At 34.2% G+C, this 23,959-nt stretch overlaps 1 protein-coding gene across 2 annotated transcripts in view; it reads right to left on the reverse strand.

The window, feature by feature from the left end:
- LOC112046846 (klarsicht protein) overlaps window positions 1-23,959 on the reverse strand; it is a 326,360-nt gene that overhangs the window by 274,276 nt on the left and 28,125 nt on the right. The window contains exon 1 of one of the 2 annotated variants that reach the window (XM_052888459.1): window positions 185-607. The exons of the other annotated variant lie outside the window; for it this stretch is intronic. The gene's annotated coding sequence lies outside the window, so the exon portion shown is untranslated. Of the gene's footprint in view, window positions 1-184; window positions 608-23,959 lie in introns of those variants that run through there. 2 annotated transcript variants of the gene reach the window in all.

The raw sequence follows: 23,959 nt of genomic DNA on the forward strand, positions 1-23,959 counted from the left end.
CCTACGCGATAACCTTTGTTTTCTTATTGGAATACTTGTTTGAGAACTACGACGAAGGTTTCTTTTATTACTACGCTGTGTATTCAACAACATTCTTAGTCTTATTTGTTTAAGCGTTACTACCCTCATTGAACCAACAAGTTAGTTCTATTAAGAAATTTTGCAAATTAGAAACATTACATACCATTTAGCGAATGAGAAAGGGCCATACGGTGTGCTCCAGATGAATAAACCCAATCACGAAATGGACTCTTTGTGATCAGTTTGAATTAGCAAACTTAACACTTCCACAAACTCATTGCTCACATTCCACTGCACTGAGTAGACACTATGCCCGCAAATACCACAGGACAGGAAGAGGTACACACGTTTCCTCACAGACGTTAAGACACCAACTTAACAAAGTGAAGAACGTCTCCTTGGACTCACAATGCGAATTGTAGACGGTCAAACAGACACGCGCCGTTCAAAAGCGGCAGTTAAACCGACATTACCGGTACAAAACGTTCCAAATTCGTTTCGGAAAGTCGATTATTTATTCGCACAGCGCGCGAGAGCCAACGTACGAGTGAGCTGCGCGGGCAGCGCGAGCAAACTGAGGCGCCACGGTGCTTGACTATAAGCCGCGGAGCATCTAACTGAACGATGTGGACTTCAAACTATTACACCGACGGATCAAAAAAACTCCGCGCTCTAGCGTAACTTGTCCGTGGTAAATGCCTATTTAAATTGTCCGGATAACTAAGTTGCGATTAAGCTCACAGTTGCATACATGGACAAGTCACCTGGGCAAGGCTTTCAAGAAATTGCAATCATATAGATACGCAACGATTACGCGCGTTCAATCGAATTCGTTGATGTATGAATCCGGTTGATATTGACCGCGGCGGAGAGTGCAATAACAACATAAACCACAAATTGTACACGCGGTTTAATTAATACATCCACATTATTGAAAACACTTTTACTTGACTACGACAAAGACAGAAGGAAAAGTTATGATTTTGGCAGTCTTTGTATGATATGTATTCCATTTTGTATAATTGAGGTGTCAATCGATTCTTTGTTGGTAACAAAGGCTACATTTTTAACTTTTCTCAATAGGAGGAGTCGATTTCATTGTGTTAATCTTCATTTTAACGATTTCATTCTTCACTTTTTTGCGTGGATTTTAAATAAATTTATTCATTGAAATTGAAAACAACAAAGATTTGAAAGCTACATTACAAAAGATAGGCACATCTACTATACAATTTTAATGATTATGAAATGTACCTACATATTCTACTAATATAAAACAAAACATATTAAACTTACAAAGATTTTTCTTTTTAAAATTATTTAAAATCAATTAAAATTAATTCAAAACTCCCTATAGTGCAACTTAATCACGAAACTGATTATTACTACTGGCAGTTTATTAGTCTGGCGACCTATCGCTGCTCCGAAGGCAGTATTTTAAGACAATATTAGAAATAGATGTTACAATTTAACTAGCTTTCTAATCAATTCGGAATATTAAAGTACGAGTGAGTATAAATCGTAAAATCTAGGGTATGCAATATAAGGCAAGATAGATTTCAAAGTATTTAAATAACTACTATAAAAAGTTAGTATTCTAGTATTTGTTTCACTAAAAATAAAAATAAAGACAACTCTATATTGGATATAAAAAGAAAAAAGGGTCAGACACAAAAAAAAGACTAATAATGAAAGTATCTGTAGTAATATGTATATAAGAAATTCAATAAAATTATACCATGCTTTGATACTTCGATGCTTTGATAGTACACAAAAGTGTTAAAAAAACATAAAACTTAAATTGCACAGCAGTTATGTATGGAAATGTTAAAACTGCTTACATTAGAGGACATTATAAAAAGAAGAAGATAGTCTATAATTAGAAGCGATCGAATAAATATAAAATATCGAAGCGTATCCAAGACTAGTTATTTTCCATACAAATTATCATAGTTCAGCGGTAACAGTTAGTGATAGTGCGTTCCGTTTGACTAGCTGAGCATAAACTTACATTAGCTATGGGAAAAATAACAAAGCTTTTCTTTAGGTATTAAAACTTTGAAAATATAATAATTTTAGAACAAGGTCAAAGATTATTACGAGTACAGTCAAAACAAAAAATAATTGAGGATCAGAATTTTGGAACCCAGGGATAAGTAATCACATAAAAACTCAGGCAGTCTTCTTTAATTTCTTTACATCAGCATCTCCTTACGATTTAGTTATGGAAAATATTAAGGCCGTAGGTTCGATTCCCACAACTGGAAACTATTTGTGTGATGGGCATAGATGTTTTCCAGTATCTGGGTGGTTTAAGTGGGTGGTTCTAATAATATATTCATAATTCTAAGGTATATTCATCAATTTTTTATGTAACCATAATACAAGATTATGCGTTAGATGGCGATTTGTGAAATGCCGTAATATATTTATCGATGGACCTTTACCTGCTGGACATAAGCCTCTTGTAGGACTTTTAATTGTTCCTGGTACCATTCCAGTGCCTTGGGACCCCAACATTCAACGACTCTTCGAACTATGTTAAATGTAAATGTTTACAAAGAAAATAAAAACAAAAAAAACATCATTTTTGAGGATTTTTTGTGAATATTTGCTATCACTGGGAAATTTTAATTGATACATCAATTTTGCAACTCAGTCAGTACCTAACTGTATTGCCGCCATACCAATATTTTGTGTAATGAACAAATCATACATGTCAAAGCAATTTACGATAAAGCCTTTGAACGCAACACCCGATAAACCTATCATTATTACATAGGCGGTGTCCATTCTCTATTCCAGTCAATTCGTCACGCACACCGGGATAGCTGCAATGTACTCGCGTTATGAGAAAATATATTACTAGTACTCTGAGAGCCATAGCCCTTACTTCATGATCGTCGCTTACAATATGTAAAACAGGCATGTAAATTACCATTCTAATAATAGACATATTTCTTTAACGATGCCATAGGAATATTAAAAACGATTTTTATCGTTATACTAATTAGTGGAAAATTAATTTATCTATACTAATATTATAAAGAGGTAAAGTTTGTAAGTTTGTAAGTTTGTCACATTTTTTAAATGGGGTAATCTTCGGAACTACTGGTCCGATTTTAAAAATTCTTTCACCAGTAGAATGCTACATTATCGGGGAGTGCTATAGGCTATATTTTATATTGGTATCATATATATTAGCCGAGTTATCACAGTTTTTGTCATACAGGTCGGACCGAAAATCCTCTTAGGCAGACTTATTCGCATGCGCTGCCTTAACCATTGTGTAAAATTGAAATTAATGTATGGAGGCTTTATGTATCTTTAAAAGTTCTACAAAAAAGTCCGCGACACCATATACCTATCTTCTATACATTAGCAGATATAGTACCTTTTGTGTTTTAAAAATTATTAATTTTATATACTTAGGTTTGCGTCATTATTTATGCTACTTAACTTAAATCCTTATCAAAATAAATTATTTAATAATCACAAGGATGTTATGGAGATAAGATTTGCCCTTTATAGTATGTTAATTAGTTAAATAGTTTCGGAGATAATACAAAATTTCTAAAAGGCGGAATGCCGCTTATGTTTAAGCGCCAACCGCCAAATTAAGTTGAACCTTCCTCTATAGGTTTCTACGTATTTTATAGGGATCAGCATTTTTGGTTACTAAACTCTATGTAGGCGTTTTATCCATTTACCAATAGATGACGTTGAGCAAAAACACCATATTTTTGTACGGCGCTAGGGAGATTTATGCCGACTACATGATGATCGAAATTGATTGCTCGTACATTGGTGTCGGTGGTGAAAAATTTACTTAGATTTTGTCGAGTCGATGTAAATTGTTATTGATTATGTTCTACTTCTAGGCACGTACCACGTAGGTAGTTAAAGTTAGCTAGGTATAGGAACTGTTTGTCTGACTCTGTCTATTTACGTATTTGCTTTTTAGATTTAGAAATAGAGAATAGAGATTAGAGACATACTTTAAGTTTTAATTTATAGTTTAGATACGTCGTACTTTCTTTGTTTAGGTTCAGGACCAGGTTCAGGTAATCAGGTTTAAACTTTAAATTCAAATAAATTGTAATTTTATTTTATTCGTTTCGTTTCGACTTTCGACTTTCATCATACGTATTTCGTGTAATTAGTTATTATTTCGTTTTATGGTATTATTTCGATTGTTGTGTATATAAATTAATTAAAACTTAGTAAGTGTAATTATAGTGTTTTGTGTTAACTTAATTTTGTAAAAGATATACATACGTAGTCTATACTAATATTATAAAGAGGTAAAGTTTGTAAGTTTGTCACATTTTTTAAATGGGGTAATCTTCGGAACTACTGGTCCGATTTTAAAAATTCTTTCACCAGTAGAATGCTACATTATCGGGGAGTGCTATAGGTTATATTTTATATTGGTATCATATATATTAGCCGAGTTATCACAGTTTTTGTCATACAGGTCGGACTGAAAATCCTCTTATACAGACTTATTCGCATGCGCTGCCTTAACTATTGTGTAAAATTGAAATTAATATATGGAGACTTTATGTATCTTTAAAAGTTCTACAAAAAAGTCCGCGACACCATATATCTATCTTCTATATATTAGCTGATATATAGAAGAAAAAAGGCCTTTTGTGTTTTAAAAATTATTAATTTTATATACTTAGGTTTACGTCATTATTTATACAACTAAACTTTAATCCTTATTAAAATAAATTATTTAATAATCACAAGGGTATTATGGAGATAAGATTTGCCCTTTACAGTATGTTAATTACTTAAATAGTTTCGGAGATAATACAAAATTTCTAAAAGACGCAGAAATTCCACTATATGACGCCCGGCGCTTTCATTTACGTAGTTCCTGTTCCCGTGTGAATATGGGGATCAAACATAGCCTTGGACACTCGCAAATAACGTAGCTTTCTATTGGTAAAACAATTTTCCAAATCGGTCCAGTAGATCCAGAGATTACCTCCTACAACCACACGAACTTTACCTCTTTATATTATTAGCATAGAAGTCTCTATTTCTCTTGGTCATACCACCACTCTCGAAGGACTGGACCGATTTTGCTAAGGGTAGGAGTAAGATAGAGAAGTTACAGGGTAGGTTAGGGTACGGGTAGGGAAGCGTAGGGGTAGTATAGGGGTAGGGTAGGTTTAGGGCCGGGTTTAGGGTAGTGGTAGGGTCGGGGTAGAGGTAGGGTAGTGGTAGGGTAGAGGTACGGGTAGGATAGGGAAGTGGCAGGGTAGGGGTAGGATAGGCGTGAGATAGGGGTACGGGTGGGATAGGGGTAGGAAAGGGATAGGGTACGGGGAGGGTACGGGTAGGATTGGGGTAGGGTATAGGTAAGGTAGGGGTAGGGTAGGGGTAGGGTCGGGGCAGTGGTAGGGTTGCGGTAGTGATAGGGTAGGGGTATGGTAGGGGTAGGGTAGGTTAGGTTAGGTTAGGGGGTAGTAGTAAAATTGACATCGAATTTTACGCAGACGAAGTCGCGGGCGTCCGCTAGTAAAATATAATTCTCAACAAAATCCGACGGGAGCTTTGACACAACATTATATCGTCTGTTTTTTATGTTGTATCGTCTTCGACTTTAGAGAAATTGCTAACAAACTGATGAACTGAACTGAAACAATAACTATACATATACAGGGTGATTCGGACTTCAGTACCGATATTTTTTTTTGTGGTTCAGTATCATTAATAGAACATAAATCTACGAACAGTTCGATACATTTTATGTAATTTATTTTTTTCAATTTATGTCTCAGAAATAACAAAATAATGGACACATTACCAAACAAACTGCGCAACTGCTGGCGGCACTTTGTAAGTCGCCGACAAAGAAATACCGGCCGTAGGCATATCGCTTCGGCTTCGACTGACGGGGGTGGCAGAGGTGAGGGGATCGAAATATCCCTGAGGACGCCTACCGAATTGCCGATGGGCGACCAGTGACAGACAATCTGCCGTCGCGTGCGCATTTAAGTTACCTAATTAATAAATCGCATGTGCATGTCACTATGTCGGGATTTTCAAATCGCGACTATTACGAAATGGGGCGAGTGTATTTCCTCAGCAATGAACGCCTTCGTGCAGCTTGCACAATGTACGAACGAGTAGGTGTTCCTAGGCTACGAGCCCAAGGAATCCTGAACCCCGCAGTGCCTAATGTGAGGAACAAGTGTTTTAAATAAACTAAATGACAATTTTATTAAAACGTGCTCGGTTGTGCCTTGAAAGGAATGGACTTCATTTCGAACAATTGTTAAAATACAGTGATTAAAATTTTCAAATTAACAAAAACAAACTTAGTAAGTAGATATCACTGATTAATGTAAATAAGCTGATAATGCAAAAGTTTGCGTAATAATAATCATCATTTGTATTTCATTATTTCAATCGAAAGTTCATAGTTTTTTATTATTATTATTACGCATGCACTTCAGGCATTATTGATGGTCCTAAGCCCAATAAAGTATGAAGGGAATATCGGTACTCAGCTCAAAAGTGACGATCTTTAATTATTATAAAAAATAAAAGGTATCGAACAAAAATAAAATAAACAAAGGTCAACGGCCCTCGGCGCGGGCGCTCGCTAACCTACCTACCAGCTGATTTTGTAGTTGCCTATTACTTAGTACAGCGATAGGGTGACCCTCAAATTCTGTTTAAACGTAAATAACTTTAGCTAACGATAACTTTGTTATTTTTGAGTTAAAAAAAAAAAGAAAAAATACGTGTTCATTAAATTTTGTTTATGTACAAAATATAAAAATATCTGTACTTAAAAAAATTTCTTCCTGTATAATAATCAATTGCTTTCCGATCATCGTTAACAACCTATATTCGACTCACTGTTAAGTTAGGCTAATACACCAATGCAGATTGGCAGACATCACACACGTAGAGAATTATGAAAATTGTCATGTCAAAACCCCAAAAATAAAAAAAAACCATAACTTATTATATGATTCCGCCTCAGTACTCAGATGAAAACCCGAAGGAATAGAAGAAATATCGATAGAAATATACCCCCGTGAAATTAAAATTACAATTATAAATGACAGAAACTTCGTAGAAAATTTTATTGTCAGTTGATTTTTTTTTTACCAAAACCGTACGCAAGATTCACTAAGTGTTAACGCTATCTCAATGTCTACATGCTGATGATTTTCATTTACACCAACCATAACCTGGTTGCGGTTGCAGAACAAGTCTAATTAAGGAGTTTGCATATAAAATACTCTCTTTGCAGTGGAAACTGGATTCTAGTAGCCATGAGAATCGTTAGGCTAGAGTGCTTTTATCTCTATTATAAAACAATAAGTCTACGAAGAAATGTTATATTCTTGGGAAAATTAAAATGTACAGGAACACGTTAAACAGTTCAGAAGAGTTCAGATTATATATAGAAAACTAAATTTAATATAGTATAGATTGTATAAAGGATTGGAATAAAAAAAGGAAAAAAAGTGCAACTTCAATATACCTCATTAAAAATGTCCGCCTAAATGTATAATTTATAAGCCCTATAGAACCTACAACGTAAGTGTATACTGTATACTTGTACAAGTAAGTAATGACAGAGCTACGAACCTAATGAATTGAATCATTACTGAGCTGGGAATATAGGCAATTACAAAGGGTGACTCGTCCAATTAAGCTGACAGCCAAATATCAATTGTAATCAACGACTAAATTCGATCAACGGAAAATAGAATGATGATGCATTTGTTAAGACAATTGAAAAGTATTAATACAACTTAGGGGATTTTAGGGGAATAACAATTGCAACATATCAAACGAAAGGACAAATGAACTAAGTCAGTACTTAGTAGCTCTATGGTTAAAGGTCCGGACTCAGCCCACAGAAATCATGGGTTCTATCCCCGACTGTTGAACTATTATCGTACCCACTCCTAACACAGTTTGTACGAGTTCCCTTCCAATTGGGAGGGAATGGGAAAATTGATAATACTTAAAAAATGTAGCAAAATATTTTTAATCAATAGAAGCTAATGTAGAAATAGTTTTTTCATAAATAACAGACTCAATCATCTTCCAACTTTAAACTAAAGAACATCAGCGCCTAGAGTTGTTGTCTTCAAAGGCTCGACCAAGTGATTTAAACGTGAAAATGTCTACTTCATTGACACCTTTAGTAAAGTTGAGTTATTTATGAGTTTCCCTAAAATAAATTCTTATGTCTGAAGACATCGCTCGTTTGGTCTCCAAGGAGGATTCAAAGACAACTCAAAAATAGCAGCAGCGTATAAGAGCGGTAACAACATTTGAAACAAGAATCACAAAGAAATTAAATTAAAATACGAATAAAAGTAGATACTTACTGTATTTCGAAATTAAGATAATTATTGAGTGTCATTACTGTGCAATCAAACAATCTCGTCGCAATCACAAAGCTCTAAAGTACTAATGTATATCTTTAAAGTTAATAATATTTTAAATAAAGTTTTCCCCTTGCATTAGCCGATATTTCAAGTAGTATCCCAAAATTAAATTAAGTAGTAGGTATTCCAAGATAAATGTACTACTTCAAAAACAAGTAACAGTATATTTTTTATTTATTGAAATTAAGCAGCCATTGACTGCGGTTTCATTTGATGTTAGGTGACAATGCAGTCTCAGAAGCGGGCTGACTTGGAAGAGGTACAAGTTTAATCTACCCATGGATCTAACGGTTTCTACACGGCCACATATCGGAACGCTGAAACTCTTGGCAGAATGTATTTGCCGTTAGGGTGGTAACTAGATCCCGCCGATTTCCTATCAACCAGACCTGAGCTAATTTAGAAACTACAAAATCCTGACCTGAGATGGGAATCGAACCCAAAACCTCTCGGTTAAGAAACCACAGCACTTCCAACTGCGCCAGAGAGGTAGTCAACATATGAAAATATACTTTTAGACCTTGTCAATGATACAAGAAATGTAAAGCCTTTACAAAAACTAACGACTTGATGCCGGTAATCAGGTAGTCTGGGATCACATGCCCTTCGGCGATACGAGCCATGTACTCACAGTTACAAATGACGGGCTCCTATAATTACTACACTGCACCGAGATACATGCACGTCATGAATTTACAAGTTAACGACTATCTGACGGTGCATCTAGTCATTAAATAACATAGAGGATAACATTAATAGATGTCTTTTGAGTTTTCTGTTAGCATTCCAGGGGGAATACATCCTTACGGACGGAAAAGATCTTGTAATGTTTTTATTTTTTCTCTAATAACTTGAGAAAACTCTTCTCTATTAACCAACAGACGCCCCGCGTAGTTCCCGTTTCCATAGTAATACAGGGATGAAATATAGCCTAAGTCACTCGGAGAAGACTTAGCTTTTATTGGTAAAAGTAAAACTTTTGAAATAAATTTTGTAGATCCAGACATTACCTTACAACCTCGCAAACTAACAAACTTTACCTCTTTATAATATTAAAATGTATATTCAATTATTACAAGTCATTAAAGCTTACAGAAAATATTTTGGAATACTAAAGATTACGTCTATTATTCAAAAAAAATCTGACGACACAAATAAGTAAATTAAAGACTAATGGAATTGCTAAAGGTAAGTAACCCAAGATCAAAATTATATCTGAACGGCAACAAATAGCTGTATCGTGATGTTCGGAACCGTTAAACAACTCACGTGAACAGCATAAACACTTCCGTATATAGGAATTTGATGAAACTCCTCAACATTCTTATTGTTAAGTAAAAAGTAATATCTACTGAATAAAATATCTATTTTGGTTACTAAAAAATAACGTCTATCACAGATTTGTGTGCTCAATAACAAAATATTTTTTGAGCACATAAATATAAACAAATTTTAAATTATAAACAAACAATCATCACATATTTGTGTTATAAGAATAATCTATAGCCATTAATATAAAAAGCTAACAGAACAAAAACATTAAGGGCATTTTTGTTATATCCATTTTTTGTGTAATGTCACATTTGCTTGAAATATGCCATTACATTCAACCTGCTCTTTACTTTTTTTAATAAATTCCACATACCATCAATTTTTAACAGCAAGATGCGCAACTCCTGTTTAAAAAGTAAAACATCTTACATCTTGAAACTGTGTCAATTAAAAATAACTATCCAATAAATTATTGGTACCACTTGTTCGTATCATTCCAAATATAGTATGCAAGATGCAACAGCCTAGGCAGCTGTCATTAATTGTAAGATATAAGGCATCTGCAACCGGTGCTATTAATGGCTAGAATAATTCTGTCAGTACTTACTCGTATTAAGTAAAAACAACAGTTGCGTTTATTTAAATTTGTAAAGTTAGCAATTTAAAAAAAAATATATTTACGTTTGTCAATTTTTTTTTTATTAGGCAATTTTAAATAGCTAAATTAAATTTTATTTTGTTTTTGGTTTGTTAATTTACTATCAAACAAAAATCATCAAATACCTAAGTTATTTTAAAAACATTTTGAAGTTTCTTTTTATATAGAGGTATGATTTTTCTTCACAGTATTCAGATTTGGCTCACATATTTACAAATAGATTGTGAATTTGAATTAAAAAAAAATTAAACAACATTCAATTATCATTGTGGCAATCAGACGGAAAGGTAACACAAAAATTTACTAATTGTAAACAATACGAACTAGCCTTACTCGATGAAATATAAAAGCAATTTTAGAATGCTTGACAGTCTAAATGGTTAACAGCTGCCAATAATAGATAGCATACTTTTTTTAACAAAACACGCAAAATATTCAAGACATTAGCAAAATGTCGAGCTGTACCGTTAAGTTTAAAAAAATCAATTAATATATTTTAATACAAAGTTATAGCTTATTGCATTGGTACTGAATTTACTTGCATTTTTGTTGACAATAAAATGTGAGCAAACATACAGGTGACTTGCTGCACCTTTAATAGACATCATTAAATTTAAAATGTCACATTGGAGAAAAATTCACGAGATTCCATTTATAAATGATACTTTCGAAAAGAAAAAGCAATACAGATAATTTGAAGTCGAGCAGGCTAAAGATAGAAAGTACGATCAGACTTCAAAATTAGGTGGGATTTTAAATTCCGGTGTTAAAAAAAACAAACGTTTTATAATGGTGGCTGCAAACCAAATTAACTAAGCATAATTTACTTAATGTAAATTGCATAGATTTTTGCTTTTGGACATTTTCGATTGATTAATCTAATCGGCACCTTTCTATATCGGTCAATACGTAGGTAGACTATCAAAAAAGTTTGCACATTGAAATTGATATTACGCTTTTAATTATCACGTACACTTTTTGTAGGGAAAAAAAAACCTTCCTCTTTATAATAGAGACGCTTAACACAAAATGTCTCTGCACAAATCAGGTTTACTAGCTACAAGGTTAACAACTCATTAGAGCAAGTCGTTATCTAAAAAAAAATGTTTTATATAACACTTGGCTACTTAATTACAGTCAGTAACTGAAATAGCGTTTACAAAATATCTAATGTAGTTGCAAACGTGATAACAATACCAACGTTACTATTACCCAATACAAAAACAAGCATAACTTGTGATGTGATGTTTATTAATAAAATATTTCCACATCACTGAGATATTTATCTACCAACAGTTGAACATTATTTAAAGATATCAAGTTTCTACAAACTACACAAATGAATGGTCAACTGAAGTTTGAAGATCTCAAATAAATGAAAACCATTATTTGTGACCACAGAGGCTGACGGTTTAGACTGTTTACTTAAAGTGTTCTCTGAAATATTACCTTATTCATCAATCACTGTATAATTTTAAACATTGACGTTTCAAAAGTGCTTGTAAACTAAGCTTAATTGAAATAAATGAATATTGACTGATTATGATATTTTGAGATATTTGTAAAATTATAATGTTTTTTTCTCGATCAATGTTCTATGTATATATATCTACATCCATAGGTGTGACATAAATTATAAGACCTAGTGAAATGAGTTATGGTTTGTTTGCTAAACGGTGAAGGAAAACAGCCGTGAGAATTTTCTTAATTCTCTAGGTGTGTGAAGTCTGCCAATCCAATGTTGGTTAACCAAATAAATGAAAAAAAGTCGGCGTTGGGCCAGCGTGGTGGACTAAGGCCTAACCCCTCTCACCCTGAGAAGAGACTCGTGTTCAACAGTGAGCCGAATTTGGGTTGTTAATAATGAATTAATGATGGTTTGCTTACATGATTATTCAGTATTTACTCTTGCTTTGAAGGTGCACTAATCATATGTGGCAGGAAACACGGACCGCCGGAAAAGCATTCCATAATTTAATTAACATGCTGATTTAATAGACGTCACCTAACGTGTAAGTAAAGAAAGTAAATGTATCTATCTATATTGAAACTTATATAGTACTAACACAAAATCTTGTAAGTTCAATAAAATTACAAATATTTATGAAGGAATCACACTAATATTATAAAGGCGAAAGTTCGTGAGTATGTTTGTTCCTCTTTTGCAATCAGCCAAATTTGGAACAGAAATAGAATTTACTCTGGATTAACACATAGGGTAATGTTCATCCCGAAAAAAATTATGGTTCCCGCGTGATTTCTGGCAAACTGAATTCCACGTGGACGAGGTCGCGGGCGTCCGCTAGATTTCTAATAAAAGACACACCTTTTTGTGACATCACATCTATTGCATAATTCAATGACTCCAAATTATTTTTCATACTACGCCCAAACAAATTTCGATTTAATCAGCCGAATACAAAACCGTTTGAAAGAAACTAATTCTAATTTCGACACCGAGAAAACATTAAACATTAACAGCTCATTAATATATCTCAAGTGATAACTTAAGGCGTATCAATCATGTAACTCAAGATGCTGAAGTTAGTAATGAAAACAATTCGTTAATGTATGCAAATTTTGCGACACAACATAGCCACTGAGCAATAACTCTGTCGCAATCGTAAATTTCGCAAAGCGCAATGGAAGTCGCTTATTGTTTAATACATGACAATACTTTGGGACCACCTATCATTTTCCATTGAAGGAGACCTTAGAAGCATATCTGAAATCGGATGCAAAGGTCGAAACATGCTGTGGCATAGTCATTACAAAATGCTTCGTCAAACATTAATGATATGTGATACTTGTAATGTTTTATATTGCAAGCTTTTTACAAACATGCTTGTTTATTCAAAGTTTGTAATTACGTCAGTAATCGTTTCAACATAAATTTCCCTTCACTCAATTTACATAATCAGTAGAAACTAGCATCAAATCAAATATCAAAAAATTCAGTTAAAAGCTTAATCCATTAGAAAGAAACAGCCAAGTAAAAAATGAAGTAACTATTGAAAATTAATCAAGCTAAACAATATGCAGTGAGATGAAAAATGTTTTAAGCTGCAAAACTATAAAAGTACGATTACCTCAAAGCCAATCGCGTTGTTGCGTACAAACGCGATTGGCTTCAGAATTACCTACAATAGCCCAATACATGAAAAATCTCTTAAAGCTACTTCGATAGAGCCGCCACAAACTTCCAATCAACTAGTGGTTGAAACATGCAATTACACCCCCGATCACCGAGGCAACACTTTTACAAGTAACACAGCGTCTTCGGAGGCGAAGACGAGGTCCCCGATATTTAACGTCACCAGGGCATGGGTTTTATATAACTCAAGACCTCGGAGGCGCCCGGACTGATACCCTTCCAGAACGGTCCTCTAATCCGCGGTCTGAGTCTCAGAGGAGACGCCCTTAGAGAGTCGTTCCGCCCTTTGTTTTTCTACATCTTCAATCTTCGGGTCCAACAGGCGATGCTTTTGCGCTCGCCCACAACCCCCGGTGACATCGCTGCGGTCCCAACATGGAGCCTACAGCACTTACACAATCAGAATAAAAAAGCCAATCGCACTATCGTAGCCCACTTGGAATTGATTGTTGTGTGCGCACATGGTTCGGCAGTCGCTATGTTCCGGAGACAAGACAGTAACATTACAGCTTTTAGTAGCAGTAGTGTTCTCTGCATCAGAGCTCGTTGCGAAGAAGTATAACCCTATGCTTATTTCAGTCGCTAAATTGCCGGCGAAATTAAAAGCACATGTGGCTTAACACTTCATGCTTAATAATGCAAACGAATAAAAACTAGGTAGCCATTATATCAACAGACATTTAAAACATGTTGACTTAGTAGTAGATAACCTGTTTATCACAATGACAGACCTCACAGTGACTGAGAATTTGAAAAACAAAATGCCTGGACTCTTAACAATACCATTCCGCGATCTCGATCACTGACAATTGCAACACGTATAGAACCACATGACAACAATATAAGGGCATTAGGAACATGTTATGCTAATCCGTAAACACAATCGGGGACAAGTGAAACGGCGAATTGTGTGCATGTTAAACCACCTTGGTATGCTGAAGATAAATGAGGACGCCGTGATGGCGATCAATCATCTTGTGTTTCCATTGAATTAGAACGTTCTAGAAATTAGGCTATATTTAGACATCAAGCTAAAGTTTAACTATGAACTAATACCAGTAAGGAATTAAAGAGTTTTGAAATGGTAGAAAACCTACAAAAAAGGGATTTGAAATTTTAACTTGGAATAATACTAGTACAATATCCAGATTCATAACTTTAGGCTAATCACGAATTCAACTGATATTCAGTAAAGATGATAGCGTTCTAACTTAGACTTGAATTTATTCTTCTAACGCTTCGCTGTCCACTAAATTAAGTAAAGTTTTCACAAACTTTTTCATCGTTAATACCTAAAACTGCAAGCGTCATTAGTGCTGAATGATTAATCATGAAAATAATACTTAGCATGTGTTTAAAACAAAAGGAATCGTTCCCAGTATACCTGACCTTGTATTTCAAGGCTACATATTTGACTCGGGGTTGGCTGGTATCATTTGTAATCAATTATAAATGCTAAAAATGATTAATTAACGATTTATATACAGCAGTACACAGCGCGCGATGAAACGAGCTATGCTCGGAGTATCTCTGCATGATCAAATCAAAAATCAGGAGATCCGTAAAAGAACCAAAGTCTCCTGCATAGCTCATCGAGTCGCAAAGCTGAAGTGGCAATGGGCGGGGAACATAGTTCGAAGAGGCGATGGACGTCAGAGTTCCAAAGTGCTGGAATGGCGAACCCGCGCTAAAAAGCGCAGTGTTGGTCGACCTCACCAGTTGGACTGACGACATCAAGCGAGTCGCAGGGATTCACTAGATACATCAAAGGGATCGTAAAGTATGGTAGTCCCTACAAAAGGCCTGTACTATGTCTATGTCCTGCACTGAATGTCCATCGGCTGATATGAGGATGATACAGCAGTTAGATAATAAATCTAATAAGTGATGGTATTTAAGATTGTTTCTAAAAATAAGCTATTCATTATATTTCAATCAATAATGGTTTTATTTAATCGATCTCAAACAGAACGATGCCACATAACGCTTTGCGTGAATCAGATACAAATCGCAGACCTGTTACATGTGTATTACATCTCCGTTCACGCGCCATTTTAGGGTGATGCGCAATTAATCAGAACACATAAAATAGAAAGCTCACGAATTCAATACACGAACGGTACAAAGATGTTCCATTACTTTGGCGGTTTGGCCAATTGTCCTATCGGTAAAGAATACGTTCCAAGGAACAAGGAAAGAGAGCTGAAAGTAGTTACGAGTATTTTTTGTTTTTGTGACTTGTGGTGACATATGACATTATGTAAGTCTTGTTTTAAAAATTTCAAAATGTCACTCATTCATCCACTGTTGCACAATTGATGTCATATTTTAATGTTGGACTAAAGACTGGTGATGTAAGATTATGAAATGGAGCAACTTATCTTAATTATATAAGATCAGAGTAAATCAAATTTAATCATTATAATTGATATTGTATAATAATCATATCCCTATGAAGTGACAGCTAGCCTATTCACTAATACAACTGAAGTGTGACAATAAATAAAAAAAAAATCTAGTTATGATCAGGTAAAGACTAGGATGGATCCACAAATCCAAACTAAAATAATTAAGGTTGTTGTATCCTAATTTGGACTGTTTCTTCAGTTTTACGAAATAATACTAATAAGCATATTCTTAGTTTACTTTGAAATTGAAGCCACGCACGCACGTGTCTTTCTTTCTCTTTTCAATGCATCTCAAATGTTTAACAAGGTGTAAAAAGTAAAAACTGTTACGGTATAAGTCCCTTTGGCACGTCGTTATATTAAGTACGCTTTCCATTTGGAATACATCGGTTTTGACTGCTACATAGATAACTAGCACGTGCGACCTGTGACTTCACCCGCGTGGGACTCTTTTAACTTCAAAAAACAGACTTTCTTCAATTATCGTCTTATTAGCGGACGCTTGCGATTTCGTCCGCGCGGAATTCAGTTTTTCACAAATCCCGCGGGAATCATGGATTTTTCTGGGATGAAAAGTAGCCTATGTTTAATCCCGAGTAAAATCTATTTCCATTCCAAATTTCAGTTAAATTGAATTAGAAGCCGAAAGAGGAATACACACAAACTTTCGCCTTTATAATATTAGTGTGATTTCAACCAATTTACACCAAACCGTAACAAATTATATACTTAACCTACACCAAACCGTAACAAATTATATATAAAAACAGCATAAAAATCTGATGCCTATCGCGAAGAGGCAGACACGAAAAAGGATTTTGTTTTATAATATCAATAGGATTGTCTTAAGTTATAATGAATCGACCGTATTAATTTCACAATAACCACATGTACGTTGTACAGCTCATGATTAGATTACATGAGGTTTCATAAAGAAAGCTTAGGCGTTATGTAAAAATACACTAGTTGTTTTAACGTAACAATTTGTAAGTTTAGTTTCAAAACACTTGTAAGTAATGTAACTGACGATAAATTATTAACTATCAACTGTGTGAAGTTCTACATTACAGCATAGATTCATTAATTTTATTACGATAACGTTATGAATACCTTATAGCTCAATCAACCAGGTGTTCGATCTAAGTAAGAAAATGTCTGTTGGAACAGTTCCAATCAGTGGATCAGTGGTTTCGCTGGGTTTTAGTTGTTATACGGGTCTTCCTATCCTACATACCCTCTGGTGGGTGAAGCGTTTTCTTGTGTAACATCTTCGGGATGGATGCGCAAATGCATTTCCCAGCGAGAAAAAAAAAGGAAGCAAGGAACTGACACACGCGCATTCGAGAAGTTACTGAGTATCTCAAAAGTTTCTTCTAGAGTAATTCAATAAAAGACACATAGGTATATAATCTCAAAGTGAAAGATGCGCAAGAGTAAACAATGCTTTTAGATAAAGCGTTAACGAATTTCACTCACAAATTTTTCACACCGTGCCTTTTATGAAAATCGTTTCTTATTAATAAACTCCAATAACCTAGACTGTGGGTATTAAATCAAATGGCAGTCCATTATGTTCGTGATGGCGTCCCTAAAAGTGACAACGATGCAATAAAATGTGCATTACGAAAATTCTATAAACGCTAGATAATAAGGAAGACATAAAACAGCATCTCGGTTTGACATAGATGTCGAAGACTGACTTTTAAAGATATCCTTGTATATGTGGCGCCAGTGTTGTCTAAAAGTAGTTAAATTAATGTACGACTAGACGGATCCGTTTAACTTGATATCCCGCCAGTCAATAAATATTAGACAAACACGTCTGATTACTCACATATTGATTTCACTGTTAAAACCCAGACTAATCAATATGCTTAAGCAGGCTTTCTTTCAGAGTTGTTTTAGTAAATATCAGCTTTACAGCTTTATTAGTAAATTATTATTTTTATTCACAGTCCGTTAGTATTGTACTAACGGACAATTATAATTATTTAATATCATCATTCATTTCGATATGAAATCATCGAAAGAGGTATAGGGGATTGATTGTAATATGAAGTTGCAAAATTAGACTTACATGTGAACAACAATAGTTTTAATGTTATGTTCATTATTTTATTACGTCATAGAGTTTAATATAATAAACAATGTTTCCTTGATGTAATCTCATCTATGATCTATCAATTCCATTTCAGTACGATTGATTGGCGTTCGTATTTATCGTCATAAATTACGTGTGCTTATAACTTCTTTAGGTCAAACTGTGAAGTTCGATTAACCTAAATCGCTATTACTAATTAACATGTTATTGACACTACAATTAATAAATCACTCCGTTACCATCACATATGATTAATATATTACATAATACTACCAAACCAACAAATAGAGTTGATTAGCTTTACCAAATATTATGTAACCAGTGACAAAAGGAACTATAAAGATTTAATCAAGACAAATAGATCTGGAAATTAAAATTTTACACGATTAACTAAACACGAAAGGAGGAAATGATTAATTTAATACGACTCAAAACGAGGAAACGACAATCAATTACAAAATCAACAAAGGGAATGACACAAATAGCGTGGATATCCTAATATTTCTAAAAATACCTCCATACTCCATTAAAAGCATAACATCATGTAACAGGAACATCAAATCACAAAAAGCGTTATTCATGTAGCATATAAAACTTTCAAGATTTTTTAAAAATAAATATTGCTGAAACTTCCTGATATGTATAGCCAACAATTAGCAGACGGTTTCCTGATTTTATGCCTGTCTCTTTTATCTCATGGAAACAAAATAATATAAAATAGCAGTTTCCTAAATCCGCACTCACAGTTTGTGTGCATTCACAATATTTTTTACAAATAGAAAAATAACGCTGGTTAAAAATATTTAATTGAAAGTATTTTAGTGCCAGTTCTTGTTTGTTTAGCGGATGTTGATTTCAGTGGAAGGCTAGAAAAGATAAGAAAGGTTCGAGGTACAGAGACGAATATTTTAGCATTTCATGGATTCACCGTGCGGGTGTCGGGTTCATCGCGTGGTAGAGAGAAAAACTCCGGGTTTCCTTATTCCTTGACAATCGAAAAATTAACACTTGTTCTCCCTGCCTAGCCGATTTTGGTAAGATCCTATTAGAACAGCTTTGGATAGTCGTTCTAATATAGAACTGGCTGGAGTTATAGAGAGGCCCAGGTCTTTAAGCAAGTTATAGAGTGATTTTGCTGGTAATCCTCTCGCGCCTACTTCTACGGCGTACAGAGTAACTACACAGCCATTTTTAGTTAGTTCTATTGTTAAGCCATAATATTTATTTTATACTGTGGTCCTTCGGAGTATTCGTCTCCCACGGTACAGTAAGCTCAAGAAGTACTATACGCTTAGTTAGTTTAGAAAAAAGGAAATGTCTGGTCTAGATCTTGATATAGCGACTTATTTTGGGATTTTATAATGTTTTTCATACGTATCCATAACATAACAGTAAAAAAGATATGAAAAATGCATATAATAAATGAAACTAATGCTTTCCATTCGTTTCAAATAAACTGATACTAATCGTACCACCAATTAACAGCACATTGTATATCCATTAAACATGATTCAACTCAAAAGGAAAAGGGAAGCGTTGGAGGAAGACTGACGATAATTACAGGACCGTTGTAACAGCTTGTCAACATGTCAAAATAGAGTCGGACGTACGCTCCGACAGAAACTTCACTTTTAGTTGCAGGATTTTTGAAATCCAAATCTTTAAAACATTACCCTCCTACTTACGCAGTCGAGTAATAATATAAGTAATAAAATGCAAAACGTGTTTTTGAGTGTATGTAAAAAATTCAGTAAACATCTTGGATTTGTTCTTGGATATTATTTGATTTGCTAGGTGGGAGCTACGTTCAGTTTCTAAAACATATTTATATTATATTTCCGTTCAGAATATTTAATCTGTAATTAAAAAAAATAATTGAATATTTGTACAAAGTTGTGAACTATCGTCGTCGTCATCAACCCATATTCGGCTCACTGCTGAGCTCGAGTCTCCTCTCAGAATGAGAGGGGTTAGGCCAATAGTCCACCACGCGGGCTCAATGCGGATTGGCAGACTTCACACACGCAGAGAATTAAGATAATTCTCTGGTATGCAGGTTTCCTCACGATGTTTTCCTTCACCGATTGAGACACGTGATATTTAATTTCTTAAAATGCACACAACTGAAAAGTTGGAGGTGCATGCCCCGGACCGGATTTGAACCCACACCCTCCGGAATCGGAGGCAGAAGTCATATCCACTGGGCTATCACGGGCCATATGTGAGAACTATAGACTATAATAATAGTATGTCTTACTTCATCGAAAACTTACTGTACTGGCTATAGCACACAAGCAAAATACAAACAAGCAATACATGGTACAAAACAAATACTTATAATCAAACTATTTTCTGTTAGGTACACTTTCGAAAGTATTACAATACAAAATTAAATCATTAAAATGTTGTAGGACAGTTTTCAGTTCAGAACAGTTTTAAGTAGTTACTGACTGGGGGATTGCTTCAAAACTCAAAAATGAAAATTCAGCAATACCATTGTTGTTTGACCTATATGTTCCTGTTAAAGATTTCATAAATTTAATGGAGGCTATAACAGCATTTAGTATCATCGTTCTAGGGCATTATTGATAGTATCGAAGAAAATAAACGCTAAATAGAGAAATTTCCTATCTCAATATCAGGCTTTCGTCCATATCCTAGCTAGGAATCTTAACAACATAATTGGACCACCTCCGTTATTTCAAGTATCTTTGAAGTATCTCGTACTGAGTCTGATGATTTCATCAAATTTTTAGAATAAGACAAGATAGAAGATAATTTTTTACCTTGTGATAGAGGTTAGAAAAATATTCTAAACGTTAATTCCATTCAACAAAAATGAACTTTCAAAAATACATGGTAAAGGTAAGTAGCCAAGAGAGGCTGATGTTTCAGTTTGAAGAACATCAGCTTCATTTATATTTGTAGAAGTTTTAGACGAATTGAATCATTGCCAATATCCTTGAATTGCAAAGGACTAGAAACTTAACAAGTTTTCAGAATGTTTTAACAACACGACTAAATAATTTCACTACAGAAATAACTATTTGAAATGTTCGGAATAAGTTCCCCAAAAATGTTGCACCAGGCATTATATTATGCCCAAATAAAGAAACCGAAGACGTTAATTAACAACACAAATAACCCTTGTAACATTTGCGCAGTAGTTGCTACAACTGTAAACATCGCAGGTGCTTCATTAAATGTCACATTTCAAAACCACATTACTAGGTTTTCAACAAGAAACTCTTACGTTTCATCGAATTGCGTTTAGCATATTTCTCTCATTAGTACATAGTTATGGAAAACTTTCACATATAAATACAAATTACTTACTTCCATTTCGAAACTTAAACAATTACGTTTTCGACGAGTTCTAACTTGTACTTCAGATACTGTTAAGGCACAATGTGACAATATAAAACACGTAACGATAAGTACTACAGTCTCCACGTCTCTACCATAAAAGCGAACGATAATAATTTGCTTCAAACACAAATACAATGACAGGAGAGTCAAATACGAAAAGGAAAGTCCTATAAATATCTATCAAAGGCAATCGTATATTAAGTTTCTTTAGGATGTGGGATAACAGATCCAATTAATCGACACGACGACAAGTATATATCTATATATTACACCTACACACTTGCTGTGACAGTAATGTTTGAAGATAAATCAATGCACGATGTGGAGACTGACATATTCACACTGTTTTCACATACTATGATATCTCATGATCTACCAAGGTAGATATATAGATCATAGATCATGATCCACATAATATAGGTGCGTTATGATACTGTAGTTAAAAACATTTTTATAATATGCGAATGTAGGGTCTAAAAGCATTTATTATAAACGCTTATTTCCGAAGTTTGTATGATAAAGTCGTGTACCGTATATTTCTATATAATATGTGTTCTGCGATCGCCCAAATTGGCGTTTTTTCATAGTTACAATTGTTAGATTGTTACAATTCACATTGCATATTTAAAATTATTAAGTTTTGTTGTTTCTAAAGATAATATCTAGATACTTACTTATAGATCAAAATATCATTACAAACCTCTAAATGCACAATATTTATTGATATTAAATTACATCTAAGAGGAAAACGCTTCAAGCCGTAAAATTATAATCCAGTTTTATAATCCAAATCGTGATAAATGTACCAGTTTACTAGAATTAAGCGAGTAACAGTAAAGGTGTTAAATGCAGGTTCGATTGCAATTATCATTTATCAGCTCATAGATTCCTATCTTCCTCCTACGTTAACCCAGACTAAAGAAAGTCACTCGACTATATCATAGTTTAAGCCTATGCTTAAAGCATGGATGGCAAACCAATGGCACGCGAACCAAGTAAGGGTTTTTCAATGTATCACAACGCGTAAATTACTGTTCTAATATTTTGTAATGGTGATCGTAAAGCAATCATATTTTGCCTAATTTTTTTTTCCTTTTTTATGTTTTCTAAAAATCAATAATATATTTTATTTTTACTAAAAGGAACATAAATTGTCATTTACTAGTTAACCAATTTTTTTTCTGTGTTCATACCAAAACCATATTGTAACTGTGTATTTTTGTAAAAAAATAAATATAAAACTATTATTGCCACCATTCCATGTGGACATGAATTGTATAAGGAAAATTAAGCATTTGTTTTTCATTGTATTCTTTGTCAATAAAAAAAATTAACTTGAGTTCAATCCTTTATAGATTTCTTTTGTAACATGGGATTTCCTGTTGACCGTTTATTTTTTTAGAAAATTAACAGTTGCTTCTAAAATGTACGCCACCCCTGACTCTAACCCTGTAATGTAAACGTCTACAAGGCTCTGTAACGCCTCTAACGGGTCGTTTATCAGTTATGTTGAAACGTGAAAGTGTTTGTTTGACAAACGGTTTTAACTGTTAAAGAAGTAATAAGTCTTCACACAATGGTTGTGGGTTGGTGCCACGCGAAAGTGAATTTTGATTATGTGCAAAACTTCCTGACACAGCTTTATGTCTATTAAACGTTCTTTGTATTGAAGCCTTACATTCGCGATGTTATCGGTTTTGTTTTATAGATCGAGTATTGATTGGGTACCAGTATATTGCATTAGCGGTTGAACGAGTTACAAAATATTGTTTTAGCTGTGCCTCGAAGGAACTAATGGAGAGCTATTCAGAACACAATGTGTTGAAATAGGTCAGGGCCGCCATGTGCCAGATGTATACCAAAGGTTTGATTTGTAAGTCATTGTAACTATTACTGAAATATGTACGTACAATTGTACCAGCAAAATAATTTTAACACTTACATAATGTCTAAAACAAATGTCATAAACGAATCGAATGCTTCAGGGTAATCTGTTTCAGACCAATCTAGGTTTTCTCCTGCTGCAGAGATGGATGTGACACCATCCGTCAAAACTTGCCTTATTAACTTATTTGTGTCTTTGAAAATTATTTAATCATCTTCTTATCGATATTAGATGTCCAAATATTCCTAACATCAGTAAGAGAAATTTGTTTGTAAACTTGTGATGGTCGGTTTTGCGCCATTAGTGTAAGTAACCACATTACTATCAGCTTTCTCTTGTGAAAATATGTTTACTCGTCAATACCGTCGCCTTTGATAAATAGATCGAGATCTCGGGCTAATATATGTGTATACTCTCCTAGTTACACTGGGGCAACATCCACAATTCACTGTGGCTTAGATAAATTATTCCACTACTTGTAATGGTACAGGCGTTATAAATATCTAATAGCGTTTACATTTTCTAATAGTGAAGCACATAAATCATAATTTTCATCGCTACTTCAATACTAACATTTCAATTTGAAAACTTTCTTCTTTTTAATCGACTTACAAAGAAGGGTTTTTTCTATCCGTTTGTAATACCTATGTACTTGT

The sequence above is a fragment of the Bicyclus anynana genome, chromosome 22, assembly GCF_947172395.1.
Source record: "Bicyclus anynana chromosome 22, ilBicAnyn1.1, whole genome shotgun sequence".
NCBI lineage: Eukaryota > Metazoa > Arthropoda > Insecta > Lepidoptera > Nymphalidae > Bicyclus > Bicyclus anynana.